This window comes from Rhinatrema bivittatum, chromosome 18, assembly GCF_901001135.1.
Source record: "Rhinatrema bivittatum chromosome 18, aRhiBiv1.1, whole genome shotgun sequence".
NCBI lineage: Eukaryota > Metazoa > Chordata > Amphibia > Gymnophiona > Rhinatrematidae > Rhinatrema > Rhinatrema bivittatum.
The window spans coordinates 52347092-52370474 of NC_042632.1; the positions used below are offsets into that span (position 1 = coordinate 52347092).

The 23383-nt window shown below is 43.9% G+C and overlaps 1 long non-coding RNA gene across 1 annotated transcript in view; it reads left to right on the forward strand.

Moving 5' to 3' along the window:
* The first annotated feature begins 12389 nt into the window (after positions 1–12389).
* Positions 12390–23383, forward strand: part of LOC115079882 — a 100736-nt gene continuing 89742 nt past the window's right edge. The window contains exon 1 of the long non-coding RNA XR_003853430.1: positions 12390–12514. This is a non-coding gene — a long non-coding RNA (uncharacterized LOC115079882). The remainder of the gene's footprint in view (positions 12515–23383) is intronic.

Here is a 23383-nt window from a genome sequence, read left to right on the forward strand (position 1 = left end):
GGCATCCACCACCCTCTCCGTGAAGAAATACTTCCTGACATTGGTTCTGAATCTTCCTCCCTGGAGCTTCAAATCGTGACCCCTGGTTCTGCTGATTTTTTTCTTATGGTAAAGGTTTGTTGTTGCCTCTGGATCATTAAAACCTTTCAAGTATCTGAAAGTCTGTATCATATCTCCTCTGCTCCTCCTTTCCTCCAGGGTGTACATATTTAGATTCTTCAATCTCTCCTCGTACGTCATCCGATGAAGATCCTCCACCTTCCTGGTCGCCCTTCTCTGTACCGCTTCCATCTTGTCTTTGTCTTTTTGTAGATACGGTCTCCAGAACTGAACACAGTACTCCAGGTGAGGCCTCACCAAGGACCTGTACAAGGGAATAATCACTTCCCTTTTCTTACTCGATATTCCTCTCTCTATGCAGCCCAGCATTCTTCTGGCTTTTGCTATCGCCTTGTCGCATTGTTTCGCAGACTTCATATCATTAGACACTAGCACCCCAAGGTCCCTCTCCTGCTCCGTGCACATCAGCCTTCCCCCCCCCCATCGAATACAGTTCATTCGGATTTCCACTCCCCATATGCATGACTTTGCACTTCTTGGCATTGAATCTCAGCTGCCATATCTTCGACCACTCTTCCAGTTTCCTTAGATCCCGTCTCATTCTCTCCACTCCTTCCGGCGTGTCCACTCTGTTGCAGATCTTAGTGTCATCTGCAAAAAGACAAACCTTACCTTCTATCCCGTCCGCAATGTCGCTCACAAAGATATTGAACAGGACCGGTCCCAACACCGATCCTTGCGGTACACCACTTAAAACCGCTCTCTCTTCAGAGAAGGTTCCATTTACCATCACACATTGTCTTCTGTCCGTCAACCAATTTGCAATCCAGGTCACCACCTTGGCACTCACTCCCAAGCTTCTCGTTTTATTCACCAGTCTCCTGTGCGGAACCGTATCAAAAGCTTTGCTGAAATCCAAGTATATGATATCGAGTGCTCTTCCTTGATCCAATTCCTTGGTTACCCAGTCAAAAAAGTCAATCAGATTTGTTTGACAGGATCTTCCCCTGTTGAATCCATGTTGCCTCTGGTCCATCAATTCTCCGGACTGTAGATAGTTCACTATTCTCTCTTTCAGCAGTGACTCCATTACTTTTCCCACCACCGAAGTGAGGCTAACCGGTCTGTAGTTGCCAGCCTCCTCCCTGTTCCCACTCTTGTGAAGCGGGACCACCACCGCTCTTCTCCAATCACTCGGCACCACTCCTGTTTCAAGGGATCTATTGAATAGGTCACACAGCGGACCCGCCAGAACATCTCTGAGCTCCCTCAATATCCTTGGATGAATCCCATCAGGCCCCATGGCTTTGTCCACTTTCAGGTTCTTTAGCTCATCCCACACATTTTCTACTGTAAAAGGATTTTCATCTATTCCATTTCCTTCCAGTTTCTTGTTGTGTAGAGATGGTCCTTCTCCAGGGTCTTCTTTAGTGAACACAGAGCTGAAGTATTCGTTTAATATTTCTGCCATTTCTTCGCCTCTCTCCACACATTGATCATTATCACCTTTCAATTTCACTATACCACTTTGGACCTTTCTCTTTTCGCTGATGTATCTGAAAAATGTTTTGTCACCATTTTTTATCTCCTTGGCAATCCTCTCTTCCGCTTGACTTTTTGCCAACTTGATTAATTTCTTTGTCTCCCTCAGTTGAATCAAATATTCTTCTTTGTGTTCCTCCCTTTGGGATGTTTTATATTTCTTGAATGCTGTTCTTTTAGCTTTAATTTTGTCAGCCACCTCCTTTGAGAACCAGATAGGTTTCAATTTTCTTTTGCTTTTCTTTACATTTCTAACATATAGAGTAGTTGCCTTGGTGATTGCTCGTTTTAGATTGGTCCACTGCTGCTCCACATCTCTCTCGTTCTCCCATCCTTTTAGTTCTTCCTCCAGGTACTTACCCATTTCCTCAAAGTCCGTGTTTTTGAACTGTAAAACTCGGGTCTTTGTGGTTCTTTTCCCTATTCTTTTAGTGATATTAAACCATACCGTTTGATGATCACTGGTGCTGAGGTGGGTGCCCACCTGGACATCGGAGACATTATCTCCATTAGTGAGCACTAAGTCGCGTATAGTTCCTTCTCTCGTGGGTTCCAATACCATTTGTTTGAACAAAGATACTTGCATGGCATCCACTATTGCTCTGCTATTTTTAGTTTCTGCAGATGGGATTTTCCAGTCTACATCTGGCATATTAAAGTCACCCACGATCACCACTTCTCCCTTCTTACCTATCTTATGGATGTCTTCAACCAGATCTCTGTCCAGCTCTTCCTTTTGGTTTGGAGGCCTGTAAACCACTCCAATATAAATGGATGCTCCGTCATCTTTTTTTAGGTCGACCCATATTGCTTCTTCCTTGCCCCAACTTCCTTGCAGCTCAGATGCTTGGATGTTGTTTCTGATATAAAGAGCCACACCTCCCCCTTTTCTATCCTCTCTGTCCTTCCTTAACAAGTTATAGCCTGGTATTGTTGTATCCCAATCATGAGATTCTGTGAACCATGTCTCTGTGATAGCAACAATGTCCAATTCTGCCTCAGCCATTAGGGCCTGCAGATCTGGGATTTTATTTCCCAAACTATGAGCATTTGTGGTCATAGCCTTCCAGGTACTCTCTTTAAGGTTATTGCTTTTCCTGGACTCCTTATGAGATTTTATTTGAGATTTGTTATACACTTCACTCTTTCCTTTTGCAGTTGTGCCACTGTTGACAGTTATCCATCTCAATTAGATTTTTCTTTTGGTTATGGATCTTGAAATTCTGCATGCATTGTGTTTGTTTTCTCTTTTCTGGTAACACTTCAATGTTTTTCTGAAGAACTTCTTCAGTTTTTAATATAGAGAAGGCTTTTTGTTCTTTTTGCATTTGGTACATTGTGTGTCTCCTCATCACAGGTCTAATTCTACCAGAGCCCACTGTATTCCTGGATTTTAAATAATTTCTTAATGACCTGTTTGAGTGGGAGGGTGTACCTGTTGGCTGTCCATCTGTCAAGAATGGGTGACTGTGGGTCCTACCTGAGCCTAATGAATCTCTTTTTCTTGACTTCTGGTTTCTCTGTGATGTTGGGGAATTATTTTCTGAGTAATGCAATGTGGGTGTAATTCTTGTAATTGAAGCTAATTGAGCTTTAACCTCATTCAGCTCCTTTTTCAAGGAAGATAGTTGTGCACAAATTGGGCAAGCTCTAAGTTTCCAGATGCTTTCCCTCAGAATAAAGGCTCCACAGCAGTTACATTGGATAATCCTCATTTTGGTAAGTTTTGACATTTGATGAATAGCAATTATGGAAATACTAATTTACCTTGTTGCCATTTATGAATCTAGGCAGGTTATATAAGAAACACAAACCTAGGGGTGGGTGGGTAGGGTGGGAGGGTGTCAAACAGTTAAAGCAGACTAACAGCCCTCCCAAATATCTATTTCAGTTGTGCTTTTTTTTGTTTTTTTTTTTAAAGACAGTGCACAAGTTTTGGCAGATATAATGCCCTACTTCTAAGCACAGATAACAACAGATAACAACCAAAATGGACTTAACTTTAGCAGGAAAGGTTCTGGTTCGTTTGAGATCCCAGCTCCAAAGTGAATTCAGTTCCCAATGCACATGAGGCTCTGGCAACTTAATCCAATTACTGCCCCGCCTTACAAACCCAGGCTGAGGAGGAAGGGGCTGCTTTTGAACTATGGCTGAAACAGTTAAAGCAGACTAACAGCCCTCCCAAATATCTATTTCAGTTGTGCTTTTTTTTGTTTTTTTTTTAAAGACAGTGCACAAGTTTTGGCAGATATAATGCCCTACTTCTAAGCACAGATAACAACAGATAACAACCAAAATGGACTTAACTTTAGCAGGAAAGGTTCTGGTTCGTTTGAGATCCCAGCTCCAAAGTGAATTCAGTTCCCAATGCACATGAGGCTCTGGCAACTTAATCCAATTACTGCCCCGCCTTACAAACCCAGGCTGAGGAGGAAGGGGCTGCTTTTGAACTATGGCTGAAACAGTTAAAGCAGACTAACAGCCCTCCCAAATATCTATTTCAGTTGTGCTTTTTTTGTTTTTTTTTTAAAGACAGTGCACAAGTTTTGGCAGATATAATGCCCTACTTCTAAGCACAGATAACAACAGATAACAACCAAAATGAACTTAACTTTAGCAGGAAAGGTTCTGGTTCGTTTGAGATCCCAGCTCCAAAGTGAATTCAGTTCCCAATGCACATGAGGCTCTGGCAACTTAATCCAATTACTGCCCCGCCTTACAAACCCAGGCTGAGGAGGAAGGGGCTGCTTTTGAACTATGGCTGAAACAGTTAAAGCAGACTAACAGCCCTCCCAAATATCTATTTCAGTTGTGCTTTTTTTTGTTTTTTTTTTAAAGACAGTGCACAAGTTTTGGCAGATATAATGCCCTACTTCTAAGCACAGATAACAACAGATAACAACCAAAATGAACTTAACTTTAGCAGGAAAGGTTCTGGTTCGTTTGAGATCCCAACTCCAAAGTGAATTCAGTTCCCAATGCACATGAGGCTCTGGCAACTTAATCCAATTACTGCCCCGCCTTACAAACCCAGGCTGAGGAGGAAGGGGCTGCTTTTGAACTATGGCTGAAACAGTTAAAGCAGACTAACAGCCCTCCCAAATATCTATTTCAGTTGTGCTTTTTTTTGTTTTTTTTTTTAAAGACAGTGCACAAGTTTTGGCAGATATAATGCCCTACTTCTAAGCACAGATAACAACAGATAACAACCAAAATGGACTTAACTTTAGCAGGAAAGGTTCTGGTTCGTTTGAGATCCCAGCTCCAAAGTGAATTCAGTTCCCAATGCACATGAGGCTCTGGCAACTTAATCCAATTACTGCCCCGCCTTACAAACCCAGGCTGAGGAGGAAGGGGCTGCTTTTGAACTATGGCTGAAACAGTTAAAGCAGACTAACAGCCCTCCCAAATATCTATTTCAGTTGTGCTTTTTTTTTGTTTTTTTTTTAAAGACAGTGCACAAGTTTTGGCAGATATAATGCCCTACTTCTAAGCACAGATAACAACAGATAACAACCAAAATGAACTTAACTTTAGCAGGAAAGGTTCTGGTTCGTTTGAGATCCCAGCTCCAAAGTGAATTCAGTTCCCAATGCACATGAGGCTCTGGCAACTTAATCCAATTACTGCCCCGCCTTACAAACCCAGGCTGAGGAGGAAGGGGCTGCTTTTGAACTATGGCTGAAACAGTTAAAGCAGACTAACAGCCCTCCCAAATATCTATTTCAGTTGTGCTTTTTTTTGTTTTTTTTTTTTAAAGACAGTGCACAAGTTTTGGCAGATATAATGCCCTACTTCTAAGCACAGATAACAACCAAAATGGACTTAACTTTAGCAGGAAAGGTTCTGGTTCGTTTGAGATCCCAGCTCCAAAGTGAATTCAGTTCCCAATGCACATGAGGCTCTGGCAACTTAATCCAATTACTGCCCCGCCTTACAAACCCAGGATGAGGAGGAAGGGGCTGCTTTTGAACTATGGCTGAAACAGTTAAAGCAGACTAACAGCCCTCCCAAATATCTATTTCAGTTGTGCTTTTTTTTGTTTTTTTTTTTTAAAGACAGTGCACAAGTTTTGGCAGATATAATGCCCTACTTCTAAGCACAGATAACAACAGATAACAACCAAAATGGACTTAACTTTAGCAGGAAAGGTTCTGGTTCGTTTGAGATCCCAGCTCCAAAGTGAATTCAGTTCCCAATGCACATGAGGCTCTGGCAACTTAATCCAATTACTGCCCCGCCTTACAAACCCAGGCTGAGGAGGAAGGGGCTGCTTTTGAACTATGGCTGAAACAGTTAAAGCAGACTAACAGCCCTCCCAAATATCTATTTCAGTTGTGCTTTTTTTTGTTTTTTTTTTTTAAAGACAGTGCACAAGTTTTGGCAGATATAATGCCCTACTTCTAAGCACAGATAACAACCAAAATGGACTTAACTTTAGCAGGAAAGGTTCTGGTTCGTTTGAGATCCCAGCTCCAAAGTGAATTCAGTTCCCAATGCACATGAGGCTCTGGCAACTTAATCCAATTACTGCCCCGCCTTACAAACCCAGGCTGAGGAGGAAGGGGCTGCTTTTGAACTATGGCTGAAACAGTTAAAGCAGACAAACAGCCCTCCCAAATATCTATTTCAGTTGTGCTTTTTTTTGTTTTTTTTTAAAGACAGTGCACAAGTTTTGGCAGATATAATGCCCTACTTCTAAGCACAGATAACAACAGATAACAACCAAAATGGACTTAACTTTAGCAGGAAAGGTTCTGGTTCGTTTGAGATCCCAGCTCCAAAGTGAATTCAGTTTCCAATGCACATGAGGCTCTGGCAACTTAATCCAATTACTGCCCCGCCTTACAAACCCAGGCTGAGGAGGAAGGGGCTGCTTTTGAACTATGGCTGAAAACAGTTAAAGCAGACTAACAGCCCTCCCAAATATCTATTTCAGTTGTGCTTTTTTTTGTTTTTTTTTTTAAAGACAGTGCACAAGTTTTGGCAGATATAATGCCCTACTTCTAAGCACAGATAACAACCAAAATGGACTTAACTTTAGCAGGAAAGGTTCTGGTTCGTTTGAGATCCCAGCTCCAAAGTAAATTCAGTTCCCAATGCACATGAGGCTCTGGCAACTTAATCCAATTACTGCCCCGCCTTACAAACCCAGGCTGAGGAGGAAGGGGCTGCTTTTGAACTATGGCTGAAACAGTTAAAGCAGACTAACAGCCCTCCCAAATATCTATTTCAGTTGTGCTTTTTTTTGTTGTTTTTTTAAAGACAGTGCACAAGTTTTGGCAGATATAATGCCCTACTTCTAAGCACAGATAACAACAGATAACAACCAAAATGGACTTAACTTTAGCAGGAAAGGTTCTGGTTCGTTTGAGATCCCAGCTCCAAAGTGAATTCAGTTCCCAATGCACATGAGGCTCTGGCAACTTAATCCAATTACTGCCCCGCCTTATAAACCCAGGCTGAGGAGGAAGGGGCTGCTTTTGAACTATGGCTGAAACAGTTAAAGCGACCCGGGTTGTGAAACAATGCATGACATTTCAGCTGCCTTGAAGGGACGGGGGGGGGGGGGGGGGGGGGGAGAGCGGGAGAGACATTTTTCATACGGTCAGTCTAGATAGGTTAATCATTATTAATGCGGCTAGGTGCTTCTGAAACTCGGTCCTCCCACGTACAGAGCTGTGTCAAAGGTATGCCATGGTGTGTCGGGGCGCCCAAGTATTGGGTCCCACAACACCTGACCAAGGGACACTCTGTGATTGGCTGGGCTAGATGTGGGGAAGGGAGGGGGCGGAGAAAACTCTCAGCTCTTTGCAACAGAAGACTCATGGGGCTAAAGCCCATTACGGCCTCTTCCAATTGAGCTGGAAGCCTAAATGAACTGGAGGAAATAGCCACGCATAATCAAACAACTGACAACATGCATTCTCAGCTATATAAAAGGAAAAAGCTAAATACTCAGTTTCTGTTTCTGTGTCCAGGTGAGTCTACGAACTCTGAGATGTAATGCTCCAGCCGTGTTTCTAATCAAATTGCAAATTCATCTTGGGCATTTTAGCACATTACAGCAGTATGGAATTTAAAATTACATATCCAACATACTAGAATAGAAATCAAGAAACCCACTGTTTGAGGAGCCATCTCGTCAACATATTTCACATTACTGTCAGCAAGGACGAACACTTGATTTAGTACTTTTACTGTGAAGGACATTTCATATTAGCACCCCTTGAATCCCCGAATATAAATGTAATTTTTCCAGCTGTGCATTCCTATTGTTGTGGTCTTTTCACTGTAATATTACTTTTAAGGCATGATACTTTTCATTCGGCGCAAATATTCAGACCTGTGCCTGAGACAGGGTCGTCAGTAGATGAATAATCTAAATTCTTACTCAGCTATTACAGGCTAATTTTAAAACGAGCGCGCAAACAGAGATACGCTGCAATTTTTAAAACATGCTCACGTGAGGGACAACTCAGTTTTTCCAATTAGTCCACCGGTTTGCCCAGTTAATGTCGTGGTCTAACAGAGCCCTCTGGTTCTTCATCCAGTGGAAGCCCCCCAGTTGATCCAGACCCCTCGCCCTGTCCTGTAAGCCCTAAAACTCTAGAGACCGGATCTTCATCTGGAGCAGCAGTAAAGTCACGCAGATAAGCCGAGTGCACCGCAGTCTCCGGTTTTAAAATACAGAGTTACGTGGCCCATGGCCTGCTTCTTTTCTGCCTTGTTATTTTAAGACGTGCACATGGATATATACGTACATACTTCATGGTTTTTTTAAATCCGTGTTCCTCGCGCGCATCCCACATACATGCGTATGTGGGCTTTTTTTTTTTTTTGCAAGCAACGCTAGTAAAATTACCTCTAAGTGTTAAAGACTTGCAATCCTAGATTCAAAACTCACTTTACTTCCTGTTTCTAATTAAGCTCTTTTAATGATCTTTCTTGTACGTTAAAGCAAAATCAATTTTCTATTAGAAGAATTCAACTTGTCTGAAAACCGGGGCTATGAAGAACAGCACCTACTAGATTGACGTACTGATAAACAACCGAGCAAGTCTCCAGCATCACTTGGTGTTCTACCTCAATTTAAAAAAAAGAAATCAGGGTTACGGGATGTTGGGACAAGAGAATGAAAGTGGAAGCAGCTTTCATTTTCAGGAACGATTACGTAAACACTCAAAACCTGAGCTGGAAGGCTTCTCTCGGAGGCATTCGTGTGTATATATTTTCATATAACCACGGTGATCGTGCGAATAACACATTACGTTAGAGCAGTGGTCCCCAACCTTTTTTGCACCAGGGACCGGCTTCAAGCAAGACCATTTTTCCATGGCCCGGCAGGGCGGGGCAGGGGCGGGGCTTTGGTCATATGAGGGCGGGGTTATGGAGGGAGTTGGATTTTAGTGCACACTTATCATTTAATTATGACATTTATAATGTGAATGTGACTCAACTCACCATAGGTTCTCATATGCATGGCTCACTGACCCATGATCGTCATGGGGCTAGATGTAAAAGTACAGTTTGTATCCACGGGAACTCCCCTGACCCACAATAATGGATGTAAAGCAGAATTATGACATTCCCCATACAACTCACCCTACAAAAAAGATATTCTGGTTTTGGTGACATCTCAGTAACAGTAACTCAAACTCCTTCTACTTCCAGGCTCAATAGCCCTACTTATGAAAAGACAGCAGTTTACCACCAATGCATGTCCTCTTGAGAAAACACAACAAATAAGACCGATACAAACGCTTACATGCTAGCAAAATATTTCATCTCGGTAACAGACACAGAACCGACCTAACATACTCCCAGGATCTGTAGTAATGCACATAAACTAATCCGCACACAGCTACACCTGTATTATGGAATACACTCAAATAGGAGCAACCCTATCTATGAAAAGGCAACAATATAAATATTAAATCAGGTCCTAAAAACCAATACACCTCTTATTAGGAAAACAGAACTAGCAAGCAGCTATAGATCCCCAAACAGAAATAATTGTAAAACTATACTAATAAGCAGAATAAATGTTTCAAAACAGCTATGAACAGAATAACATCCAACAATTAAAAACTCATAAAAACTATTAAACATTCTCCAAACACCAATAAAATATTTCAAAAAAGCAGACATCACACAATTAAAATGGCAGTCAAGAAAAATAAACTTAAAAAGCCACTTTTACTTACCCCCTCCAGCAGCTGTCCTACTCCCCTTCCCTGCAGGCCGTGGCACACACCAGAAGCAGCAGTAGAGGCTAAGCTCTATACTTATGGTCCTCTTCCTTAATGCCCATGACTCACACACACACCATACCAGTCATGCCCCCATGACCAGTTTCTGTCTCTCACACACCAATCATCTCCCAAACAGTCTTTGACAAACACACCAGTTACCTTCCTGAACAGTTTTTCCCCTGCCATACACACACACACAGGCTTCCCACTCCCATGTTCTACTTACATATATGGGCTTCTCACTCTCATAATCACTTTCTCTGTCTCTCTCTCACACACACACACTCACCAGTCTTTCACTCCCATGTTCTCTTTCAGATATACAGGCTTCTCCCTCACATGCTGTGTCTCACACACACCCAGGTTTCTCACTCCCATGTTCACTCTCTTCACATGCACAGGCTTCTCATTCCCATAATCACTTTCTCTCTGATACACACACACACACACACACACACATACACACACCAGTCTCTCTCTCATTTCCATGCTCGCTCTCCACTGCACAGCTTCTCATTCCCTGAATCACATTCTTTCTCTCATATTCACACACACCAGTCTCTTTCTCTCACACACCCCGTCACCTTACCAACCATTCTCTCGCTTTCATGCATGCACACACACACAGGCTTCCCACTCCCATGCTCTTTCTCTCACATAATCAGGCTTCTCACTCCCATGCTTTCTTTCACACACATCCACCTCCCCCCCCCCCCCCCCCAGCAGGCTTCTTACACCCATGCTTTCTCACATATCCAGACTTCTCACTTCCATGCTTTTTCTCTCTCACACACACACATCAGTCACCTCCCTGACTAATGTCTCCCACTCTCACATACACATCAGTCATCTCCCTGAGCAATCACTTTCATTGTCTCTCACACACACACATCAGCTCTCTGACCAGTCAATCACACACAGGCTGGCTGCTTCTCTCTCTTTCTCTCACTTACTTCCTCTCTCTCCCCCCCCCCCCCCCCCCCCGAGCACAAATGGTAGCTGCTCCTCCTCCTCCAGCCCCCGCAGGCCAAGAAAGAAAAATCCCATCGGCCGCGGGAGGCTCACGTTGCTGTCTCCTGCTTCGATTGCTCGGGAGCGCTGCTGCTGCTATTTTGTCAGGCAGCACGGCTCTTTCTCCTTCCCGCGCACCGCGATTCACTTCCTGTTCCGGGTCAGAGGAACGGGGGGGGGGGGCGCGGGAAGAAGAAAAGGCCCAGCCGCGGATGCCACAGGTTTTTTGGGGGGGGGGGGGGGGGGGGGGTTTTGCAGCGCTGCCGTTCCCGCTGGGCTTGAACGTGCTGATAGCCCAGCGGCAACGGCAGCGGGGAAAGAAAGAGCAGCGGGAGAGACCGGGAGCGGCGCCGCGGACCGGCAAAAAACTCCCACGGCCCGGCCCCCGTGGTTGGGGACCCCTGCGTTAGAGAGTAACAAAGTAAATGATGGCAAACAAAGACCCAACTAGCCCACCCTTGGAAAATTACCTTCCTAATAACTGAAAAAAAGCCTCTAAAACACCCATCCTACTTTTAATAAGGGAGTGCTCGATTGCATCACATAACCAAAATATAAGCATTCCCTGTCCATCTGCTTCCTCCTGCAACAAGACCCCTTTTCCTTGAAATTCCACTTCCTGTGCCTTATAAGAACGTAAGAGGCCTTAGGATGTTCTGTTTCCTTCTCCTTTCCCCTCGGAATAATAATTCCAAGCATGTTTTCATCCACCGCCACACACCGAGCCAGGGATTTGAACTCGTTGTCCGCAATGACTCCAAGATCCTTGTCCCGGGTGCCGACGCCTAATACTTTATTGAAGTCTTGTGTAATATTCGGAAGTTTATATTGTGTCCGTTCTTTCCTACAGCAAGTCAATTTATGGAGAAATAACTGATTTTATAACAGCCCATGCCAGGCCAAAGTGCTTAGCCTGAATTTCCGAAGCGGACCTATGGGCATAGGCTTGTGTTAAAATCAGCGAGGGTGCTGGGAACCCTGGTGGTCAATGCCCACCCGTTTATACCTGTAACAGGTAGATGCATACTTTCAAAAACAGAATGTACGTGCGTAATTGGTGTCCCCGCATCAGTTCTGCCCTCAGGAATTCCTCTTCCTTGTGCATATAAAAAAAAAATGTGCGAAATTGCTTTTGATTGTACCTTTACGTGCATAATCCACTAGCCCTCTGGCAGGGTTTGTGTTAATACAGGCCCTGTGTCATTTGGTTGCTCCTTTCTGGATCGCTTTCATCATCTCACTTCCCGGTCCCCTCCCTTTCCCTGAGTTGTCTATTCCCTATCTCAGGGGTCCCCAACCACCGGGAGCGGGCCGTGGGAGTTTTTTGCCGGTCCGCGGCGCCGCTCCCGGTCTCTCCCGCTGCCCTTCTTTCCCCGCTGCCGTTGCCGCTGGGCTATCAGCACGTTCAAGCCCAGCGGGAACGGCAGCAGTGCAAAAAAAAAAACAACACAAAAACCTGTGGCATCCGCGGCTGGGCCTTTTCTTCTTCCCCCCCCCCCGTTCCTCTGACCCGGAACAGGAAGTGAATCGCGGTGCGCGGGAAGGAGAAAGAGCCGTGCTGCCTGACAAAATAGCAGCAGCACAACAAATAAAAGGATCCACTGATCGGGATATAAATGATTACAACAACAAATGAAGAATCCCGTGTAAGTAGAGCGGCGGGGACGCTCAAAGAGACCTAAAAGAGACCTAAAAATAGCAGCAGCGGCAGCAGCCGAGCAATCGAAGCAGGAGACAGCAACGTGAGCCTCCCGCGGCCGATGGGATTTTTCTTTCTTGGCCTGCGGGGGCTGGAGGAGGAGGTGGTGCAGCTACCATTTGTGCTCGGGGGGGGAGTAAGTGAGAGAGAGAGAGAGAAGCAGGCAGCCTGTGTGTGATTGACTGGTCAGAGAGCTGATGTGTGTGTGTGTGTGAGAGACAATGAAAGTGATTGCTCAGGGAGATGACTGATGTGTATGTGAGAGTGTGAGACATTAGTCAGGGAGGTGACTGATGTGTATGTGAGAGTGTGAGACATTAGTCAGGGAGGTGACTGATGTGTGAGAGAGAGAAAAAGCATGGAAGTGAGAAGTCTGGATATGTGAGAAAGCAAGGGCGTAAGAAGCCTGCTGCGGGGGGGGGGGGGAGAGGTGGATGTGTGTGAAAGAAAGCATGGGAGTGAGAAGCCTGGTGTTGGGGGGGGGGGGGGGGGAGGTGGATGTGTATGAAAGAAAGCATGGAAGTGAGAAGTCTGGATATGTGAGAAAGCATGGGAGTGAGAAGCCTGCTGGGGGGGGAGGTGGATGTGTGTGAAAGAAAGCATGGGAGTGAGAAGCCTGATTATGTGAGAGAGAGAGCATGGGAGTGGGAAGCCTGTGTGTGTGTGCATGCATGAAAGCGAGAGAATGGTTGGTAAGGTGACGGGGTGTGTGAGAGAAAGAGACTGGTGTGTGTGAATATGAGAGAAAGAATGTGATTCAGGGAATGAGAAGCCTGTGCAGTGGAGAGCGAGCATGGAAATGAGAGAGAGACTGGTGTGTGTATGTGTGTGTGTATGTGTGTGCGTGTGTATGTATGTGTGTGTAACAGAGAGAAAGTGATTATGGGAATGAGAAGCCTGTGCATGTGAAGAGAGTGAACATGGGAGTGAGAAACCTGGGTGTGTGTGAGACACAGCATGTGAGGGAGAAGCCTGTATATCTGAAAGAGAACATGGGAGTGAGAGACTGGTGAGTGTGTGTGTGTGAGAGAGAGAGACAGAGAAAGTGATTATGAGAGTGAGAAGCCCGTATATGTAAGTAGAACACGGGAGTGGGAAGCCTGTGTGTGTGTGTATGGCAGGGGAAAAACTGTTCAGGAAGGTGTCTGGTGTGTTTGTCAAAGACTGGGAGATGATTAGTGTGTGAGAGACAGAAACTGGTCATGGGGGCATGACTGGTATGGTGTGTGTGTGTGTGAGAGACATGGGCATTAAGGAAGAGGACCATAAGTATAGAGCTTAGCCTCTACTGCTGCTTCTGGTGTGTGCCACGGCCTGCAGGGAAGGGGAGTAGGACAGCTGCTGGAGGGGGTAAGTAAAAGTGGCTTTTTAAGTTTATTTTTCTTGACTGCCATTTTAATTGTGTGATGTCTGCTTTTTTGAAATATTTTATTGGTGTTTGGAGAATGTTTAATAGTTTTTATGAGTTTTTAATTGTTGGATGTTATTCTGTTCATAGCTGTTTTGAAACATTTATTCTGCTTATTAGTATAGTTTTACAATTATTTCTGTTTGGGGATCTATAGCTGCTTGCTAGTTCTGTTTTCCTAATAAGAGGTGTATTGGTTTTTAGGACCTGATTTAATATTTATATTGTTGCCTTTTCATAGATAGGGTTGCTCCTATTTGAGTGTATTCCATAATACAAGTATAAATGTGTGTGGATTAGTTTATGTGCATTACTACAGATCCTGGGAGTATGTTAGGTCGGTTCTGTGTCTGTTACCGAGATGAAATATTTTGCTAGCATGTAAGCGTTTGTATCGGTCTTATTTGTTGTGTTTTCTCAAGAGGACATGCATTGGTGGTAAACTGCTGTCTTTTCATAAGTAGGGCTATTGAGCCTGGAAGTAGAAGGAGTTTGAGTTACTGTTACTGAGATGACACCAGAACCAGAATATCTTTTTTGTAGGGTGAGTTGTATGGGGAATGTCATAATTCTGCTTTACATCCATTATTGTGGGTCAGGGGAGTTCCCATGGATACAAACTGTACTTTTACATCTAGCCCCATGACGATCATGGGTCAGTGTGCCATGCATATGAGAACCTATGGTGAGTTGAGTCACATTCACATTATAAATGTCATAATTAAATGATAAGTGTGCACTAAAATCCAACTCCCTCCATAACCCCGCCCTCATATGACCAAAGCCCCGCCCCTGCCCTGCCGGGCCATGGAAAAATGGTCTTGCTTGAAGCCGGTCCCTGGTGCAAAAAAGGTTGGGGACCACTGCCCTATCTGATTCTCACTTCCCTTGCCTGCCTCATCCCTTTGCTTTCTCCTCTCCTGCCCTGTCATCGGTCCGACTGCACACACATATTGTGCCCTGCCCCAGACACAGGGGACTATGTCCTTACAACGGTACAGCTTCCAAAACTGAATGCAGTATTCAAGATGAGGTCTTACAAGTGACCTAGGCAGAAGAAATATTACCTTCTTTTTCCTGCTATTAATAAAACCTCTGCTTATGCAACCAAGTTGCCTTGTTACACTGACTGGCTACCTATAGGTCATCTGAGATGATTACGCCTAGGCCTCTTTCCTGTTTGACAGTTTCAAGTTCTTGACCTTCTAATTGATACGTGGTAATGGATTTTTGCATCCCAAATGCATAATGATAAAATGATAACGCATGTTGATGAAAAGCCCTTTCAGAGTATCTATCCAGTGTGATAGAAAGTACCACAACAGGTGGTTCCTGTCATCTCGCATCTTTCATGTTTAGGCACTGCATTCTGAAACATTTTGTGCTGTCTTTCTAGAAAGCACCTTATGGACCAATTATGGGCACTAACATAAAAAATAAAGATGCTCACTGACAAGAAACATTCGCTGGAAATAACCACAGCAAATGTCTTGTCAATATAAAAACTAACATTCCACATAAATATAATGGACGCGGGGGGGGGGGGGGGGGAAATAGAATGAATCTATTATTAACAAATTATTTATTGGTTGTGTACTTGCATTCATTCAACTAGGGTCAAAGTTGAGGTCCAGATGGCATTTGGGGAAGAAGTAAAATATGAATGGGAGGTAGATAATGACCAGAAGTACATACAAGAGGTATTTTTCAAAGGAGTTACACGTGTAAATGTAACATACTATTGTACCAATTTTCAAAAGCCATTTACATACGTAAAGTGCACTTACATGTGTAAAACCCAGTTTTAAGTGTGCAAATTACCCCTTTGCGCGTAAACATTAACATATACACAGGTAAGTAGCCATACTTGTGTATTTTATAGAGATAAAAAATATGTTTGTAATTTACGGTTCATGTGCATATACGCATATAAAACAGGGGCGGTCTAGGGACATTCAGGGGCAGGCCAACATTTATGCATGTAAGATGCTATGATAAGAGACGTTATTTTACACCTGCTCTTGTGCGAGTGATATCAAATGTGCTTTTTGTGTACACTATTGGCTGGGTGAACTGTGGGAAGTTCAGGCTGAAGAGCCAGGGGGGCCTCGATGAAGGACTGGGTGAACTGGTGGAGTAATTGGTAAAACTGGTAATTTCAATTATGCGTGTATGTTTTAAAATATTACGATTTTTGCACATAAATTGGATTTTACATGAATAAGTCCTGCTTTATCTTCGTGTGTAAAATATATGCGCATATATTTTTTATAACTGGTAGGAAAAGTCCATGCGTTCAATGCATTGAAAGTGCTTGCACCTAAGCATATAGAATCGCGAATGTTGCAGGATAGAGGTACACGTATTTTATAGTACGCGTGTATCTGATGCGTGTGGTTATAAAATGCTCTCGTAAATCTATGCGTGGCCATATATGCATATATATGCCGCCGTGCACAGTTGTTTAAAAGTTATCCTCACAGTGTACAGCTGCTTATGGACAATGTTGTGACACTGAAGGATTTGAACTTTCCGGCATTCATCCTGTGAATGACAAGGAGGCAACGCTACAATTATTATCATCCTGCTCCATTCAGAGATGGCAGCTTTATCTATCAGATTGTTAAACTTTCTCAGACACCCCCCCCCCCCCCTGAAATTAAGGGCATTGATACCTCTGTTATATGGTGATCAGTCCTCAGCGACATGACAACCAGGCAATAAACACAAAGCTAGATAATCCAGGGTATTTGATAAAAATGTGTTCTTTCTTGTGTGTGATCAGCAAAGTCGATAGTCTTCAGTGGTAAGAGATGAGAACAGCAACTCTAACTGGCCAGGCCATGGGAAAAGGCTCAGCTATAGCAGATGTGAGCTATAGAAAGGCTTCCTTTCAGTGCACTTGGTACAGCTGAGTGCTGAATTATTAATATTGTCCCTTTTGGATTCATTTAGAAGACGTCTAGATTCAGGTAACAGCTACATCCTTGTTTCTTTAGACATCACAGCAGCATTGACATAGTAGACCACACCATTCTTTTACATCATTTACGCACATGCGGCATTTCGGGTACCATCCTGCAATGGTTCACCTCTTTTCTTTCACATCAGCACCAATGAGTCAAGTTTGAAATTACAACTAGCCTGCCACAAGGGTTGGCCCTTTCAGCCGTTCTTTTTAATTTGTATCTAACACCACTGTGTAACGTGCTAGCTGGGTTGAGCGAGGGGTACAAACTTTACGCAGACGATATTAGGTTTTTTTTTGTTCAGGTTCGTTCTTCCTGGACAGAGATGGTGGGCCTGGTGAACCTCTGCATGTCGACCGTTAAGAGGTGGCCATTTTTCAATAAGTTGTCTCTTAACATCTCCAAAACCCCAGTATCTGATTCAGCACCCCCATTCCAGGACTCAACACACCTCGATTGTGACTGAGAACATCTCATTTGTGCTTCTGCATTCACAATTTAGGTGTCTTAATTGACCCTACTCTATAATTTCGCCTCCAGGTTAAAAGCACAATAAAGTCGGGCTTTTTTAAACTCTGTGTACTTTGTGGCCTTAAACATTTGCTAGATAGGGCTGACTTCTGAACAGTAGTGCAGGCTTCCATCCTCCCTATTGTGGATTATTGCAAATCCATTTGTTTGGGTTTACCAGCGGCTAGCTTAAAACCTCTTCAACTGTTTCTGAATGCTACTGCGCAACTTATGGCTGGCACCAAAGACATGATCGCATCCCTCCGGTTCTCATCGATTTTACATTGGCTTCCGATTGCTGAGTGCATCAAGCTTAAGGTTGCAGTTATTACCTTTAAATCGATCTCTTGTGTTGTTTTATGTGTTAATGCCCTACTGCGCCTTGATTGTCCTACTCGTCAGCTCCGCCACTCCCAAAGGGGCCTTCTGGATGTGCCCTCGCCATTGCATGCCAGGGGCTTTGTAACTCCAGAGATTCTGCTTTCTCGGTGACAGACCCGATCCTCTGGAACTCCTTTACTGAACCATTGCGACCGGACAGCGTGAAGACCTTCAAGCTTTCTTTGAAAACATGGCTATTTAGACAGGCATTTTATTAGTCCTCGGGATTGGTTTTTTTTTTTCCAAGTATTTGCTTTTGATATTTTGTTTTATATTTTTCAATTGGTGTCTACAATGCTCATGCTTTGTACATGTTCAAGATTTTATGTATGTTTCTTTCCCTTTTGTACATCGCCTAGTGCATAGGCGATTAACAAATCCGAATAAAAGATAAAGATAAAAACTGATGCCTTTAAACAACCTTAAGATTTCTCATTCTAGCATCTCCTGTGCCACTTGCGCCATACTAGGACCGGGAGAATTCTGCTACTTTGCAAAGCTGGCTCTGTCAAATTCAGCCTTTAGCTGCCAAGCCTGCCAGCACCTGCTAACTCTCCTTTTTTCATCTGTGAAAAGCTGTATTGTTTTCCCACTTTTGTCTCTTGAAATTTACTTTAATATAGAGAGCATCTCCCTTGCTTTTCTCCCACAAAACCTGCCTCTCGAGAGCTTTTAGCTCCTGGCATGCACACCTGGACTGGAAAGACATGCATTGGAACACGCCAAGTACTGAAAACTCCTATGGGGGAGATTCGGTGCGAGCAACATGGAGAGACGTCTTACTCTGCAAGAAAAGGAAATACCCTTCAAAGAGACATGGATAAAGTGGCATGGTTGCTAGGTTTGTTCGGCAAGCTTTGCTCCAATGTGGGCAGTTATAAAATTACACCCCCACTACGTATGTTTCTTAGTTTAATACCCACAGAGAAATGGGAAAAGACAATAAAATTGTTTTGGCTTGCTCTTTTCTGGATCTAGCCTTCTGATTGTGGTTCATAGTCCTGGCTGAGCTTGCCTCAGGTCTTCTGTGAAACTGAAATGATGGGAGATTACTAACCAGAAGTTGTTTTCTTCGCTATGTGAGTATAAATCAGAAAACATCCCATCTGTGTTATTGTGATCAGGTACACAATAAAAAAAAATAATAATCAGCGCCGTCTCCATCGTACAGCCGAGGTTTGTATTGTGAACTTCAGGGAGATGGGAAGGTGTTAGGGATGGTGGGGCAGACAGGAGAGAGGGAGAAAAGCAAACGTTACAGTGGCCCTAAAAATTACAGTAAAAATAAAGAAAATGGCTTCCCCACAGTGAGAAGGCTGGGTTGACCTCCTCTTCCCTATCAGGATGTTTGCTCTTGAAGACATGCCGACACCTTTTACAACTGCACTGTTCTCCTTTTTCATCGCTCTTTCAAGGGTGATGCCATGTTATTTTATTTATTTTCGTGCATAAAATATCCGCGCATATGTTTTTATTACTGGTAGGAGTCCACCCGTTGAATGCACTGGATGTACTTGTGCCTAGACGCGTGTATGTTGCAGAGTAGAGGTGCTATTCGTAGCCACCTCCTTACAATTTCCTGACTCCTGTACTGCTCACATGCCATTAAATTTTAAAAACCCCGTGCGCTAAAACATCGGGAGATATGTGCGTGGCCAGGCCAAGCCCATGCTGAGCGCATTTTAAAAACAGCCCGGCCACGCACATATCTGCCAGTACGCGCGGAAGTGCTGGGTTCTTCAAAAGGGGTGGGTTGGGGTCTGGGAAGGTTGGGGGCCGGCCAGGACAACGCTATTTTGCACTGTCCCAGGGAAGAGCGCACCTGCAGCTGGCCAGCGCGCGCATCTTACTTCTGCTCCTTAGAGCAGGTAAATTGAGAAACAAAAGATTTTAGTGGAGCTGGAGTGGGTTTAGGGGTCGGGTAGGAGAGGGGAAAAGTGAGGAAAGCTAATTGGAGTGGACTGGGAGGGAGCTGGGAATGGCCTACGCACGTCGCCATTTTTTTTTTAATCTCACCCTCCTTGCGTGCACAGAACGCCACCAGCCCTTCACATGTGTGCGGGTATCGTATTTTATAACATACACGCGTCTCTTAAAATCTACCCCATAATTACCTAAGACGCTGCTCCCTGCTTACTAGAGGTGTTAAACCACTTTCCATAGAAAACCAACTTCATACTGGGAACGCGTGCTCTCCCTTGCACTGCGCTGCCTTTCCAAACATGGGGGGGAAAGGGGGTGCAGAGGAATATCTGGACTCAACCAGCTCCTGCCCCTACTCGACCCCCTTCGTCATGGATTAAGCCTGGAAGAGTCTGGGAGGGCAAGGGTAGGGGCTTGCTATCAGCGTGAGGGTGAACTTAAAGGGGGCCTAATATTTCTTTGACATTTTGACAAGAGAGGGGTGTAGGGACATCACTAGCCCCCCCCCCCCCCCCGGGGATTTTGAGCCACAGGGGTAGGAAGGATTTTCATTAGCAAGTGATAACGCTGTATTATGACTGCTTAACGTGTGTTAATCAACTAAATATTGCGTGTTGTTGTCATTATGCAGCTTAGTAAATAGGCCCCATAATCAGATGTTTAAACTGAAAATAAATGTGTGGGGTTTTTTAATCTTTGTCTATTTTTTTTCTTATACCTCTGCTCCATCTCCAGCTCTGACCCTTCTCTTCTGCACCACCTCCATCACATCTCTCTGTCCTCCCCCATCTAGCCTTCCTCTGCTTTATTCTTCCATCCCCCACCTCTCGTTTCTCTCATACCTTCCTCTCCTCACCATCCCAGACCAGCTCTCCATCTCCACATCTCTCCCTTACGCCTCCTAGGACCTCCTTTTCCATTCTCTCGGCCTCTGCCTCCCTCCCCCTCTTCCTCCACCTCCTCACAGGTTGCTTTCTCCTCATTCCTCTCTCCTTCTGAGCTCTCAGTCAGTCCTTGCTTCTCTTACCTGCTCCCTGTAATTTCCATCCGTCCCAGTCCTCCATCCGTCACTCTTTTTCCCGTTTCCCCCTTTCAGCCCTCACTGTCTCCTGCTTCCTTCACTCACTAGCCCACAGTGCTCACTCACAGCCACTCACTGTCTCCTGCTTCCTTCACTCACTAGCCCACAGTGCTCACTCACAGCCACTCACTGTCTCCTGCTTCCTTCACTCACTAGCCCACAGTGCTCACTCACAGCCACTCACTGTCTCCTGCTTCCTTCACTCACTAGCCCACAGTGCTCACTCACAGCCACTCACTGTCTCCTGCTTCCTTCACTCACTAGCCCACAGTGCTCACTCACAGCCACTCACTGTCTCCTGCTTCTTTCACTCACTAGCCCACAGTGCTCACTCACAGCCACTCACTCAGGCCTCTTTCTCCCTCTCTTTCAGCCCCTCTCAGCCCTCTGCATTTCCTTTACCCTCCCCTCCCAGACTTGTATCTCCCCTGCTGTCTCTCCCACTCTTCTAGCTCTCCCACCAGTGTTGTCTACGTCCCTCCTTCCTCACCTCTTGCTCTAGAAGCAGTGGCTGCCGGCATTGCTCTCTCAGACGGAGCTGAATTTTAAAGTTAGCTATGGCCTTCGAGGGGAAGCTGCGCGACCTGACCTTGATGTAGAACAAACTTGCCAACAGTGCAACTCCTATGGTGGATCTCTGGCTCGTTCCCTCTTTAAGCACGAGTCTCTGGCAGCTTCTGCGAAAGGAAGCTCTTCCAATGGGCATTCCTCTCTTTATTGTTATTTAGCAGTAAATCCCTCTTTTAGCATTGAGAGAGAGCAAGATTATATATTCTACAGTGCACCAAGGACAAATAAGGAGTATCACTGCAATCATTTCAAGGCAAGCTCTGCCTTTGCAGTGCCATTAAAAATCTGAATCCAAGCTTCTCACTTGTTTATGGCACCTTGCGTTGGTTTAGCTCCCCCATTGAAGGATGCAGATTAGGGAACAGGAGCACATTAAAGCTCTCAACGTGGACATTTGTTTCACGAAGAAGAATCCAAGCACTGCAGTAATGGCCCTGTGAGTTACGGCATTGTGAACACCCGAAGGCACAGGAATGGCGCGGACATTCATGGAAGAAAATGCAGATATATAATTATTATTAATTGGCTGTCTGCCCACTGGAGGTTTGTTTGTTTTTTTTAAATACTCTTTATTTATTGTGGCATGAGTTCTGGCTGTTAGAAGCTGAAATGTTTTTGGGTTTTTTTTTTTTGCAAATTGGATTTGAGGAAGAGAAAACTGAATACCTCAAAAGCCGCATATCATATGGAGGCCAAACATTAATTTCACAACTGAGCGCCTGGTGAAACTTTTTTGCCAATGAAGTGCATTTTCAGTTGCAACCTAGATTGCTACTGAAAATTGGGCTTAAATCTAGAAGGCAAAAACCAATTTTCAAATGTGCCCATGTGCTAATCCTTTCCCACAGTCCATACAAATCACAGGTGCAAACTTTGGATGTGTTCAGCAGCGACATCATAGATAGTTTCTCTTCCAAAACGTTCCTAGTGTATGCATGTTATTAGCACCGGTGTAGTTTGTAGGAGTTTGCACTGAAATTTGTTTTGCTTTGTGTTTTTCTTTCTATTTGATTTTGTTTTGTCATTTGTTTCTTTGAAACAAAGAAGGAAAACATTCAAACCACAGTATGCAGCAGCATGTACACGTGTATATGGCTGCACGTAGTTTTACCTTAATATTTAACAACCCTCATGTATGATACAAATGTGTTTTATAAAATACACGCATCACTATGTCTTTAAAATATGCACGTATATAGGTGTACAAGGGAATACATGCAATGCATTCAAACCACGTCTATCAATGCATTTTGTGCGTGCAAAAATGAAAATGCATGTATATTTTTTTTACTTTTAGAAAATATGGAGTATTCAAGTAGAGGCTACTTACACATGTATATGCTAATTTTCATGTGTGTATTATTTTGAACATTCAGCTTTTAATGAGCTGCTTTGCTTGATTTTGCAATACAGCAGCTCATTAATGTGGCATTTAAATAAACTTTTTTGTGTATAATGGACAATGCATAAAAATTATACTCCTGCAAAGCCCGCTTTTGCAAAACCTTTTTGCAAATTATTTTTTGCGCAAAAAAATCACACAGCACCTCCATTTTTGTGGTTTTTGCATGTTTCTAAGCATTTTGTGCAATTTTTTTCCCTGTCTGGGGAAACATTTTTTCAGCTTAGTACTTCGTGCTCTGTACGAGCTGTTTGAAAATGTCACACTTCACCCGTGCACTGGAAGAAGATTCTGTATCTGCACATATCATTAAGCTTCCAGTTTGAATACTGCAAGGAAGAGTGTATTTGCTCTTTCCTTTCCAAGTATTATCTTTTTTGGGACATTTGCTGAGGAAGCCAGGGCTGGTAGATTTTTTTTTGAACAAAAAATGCAAAAAAAAAAAAAAATTGAACAAAAAATGCAAAAAATGTTTGCATTTTTTGTTCAATATTCTGTTGACTGTTTAATGTAAAGATCCACGTTCCCTGTTCAATACTATGTTTATTGTTCAATGTAACGCCACTGGCGTC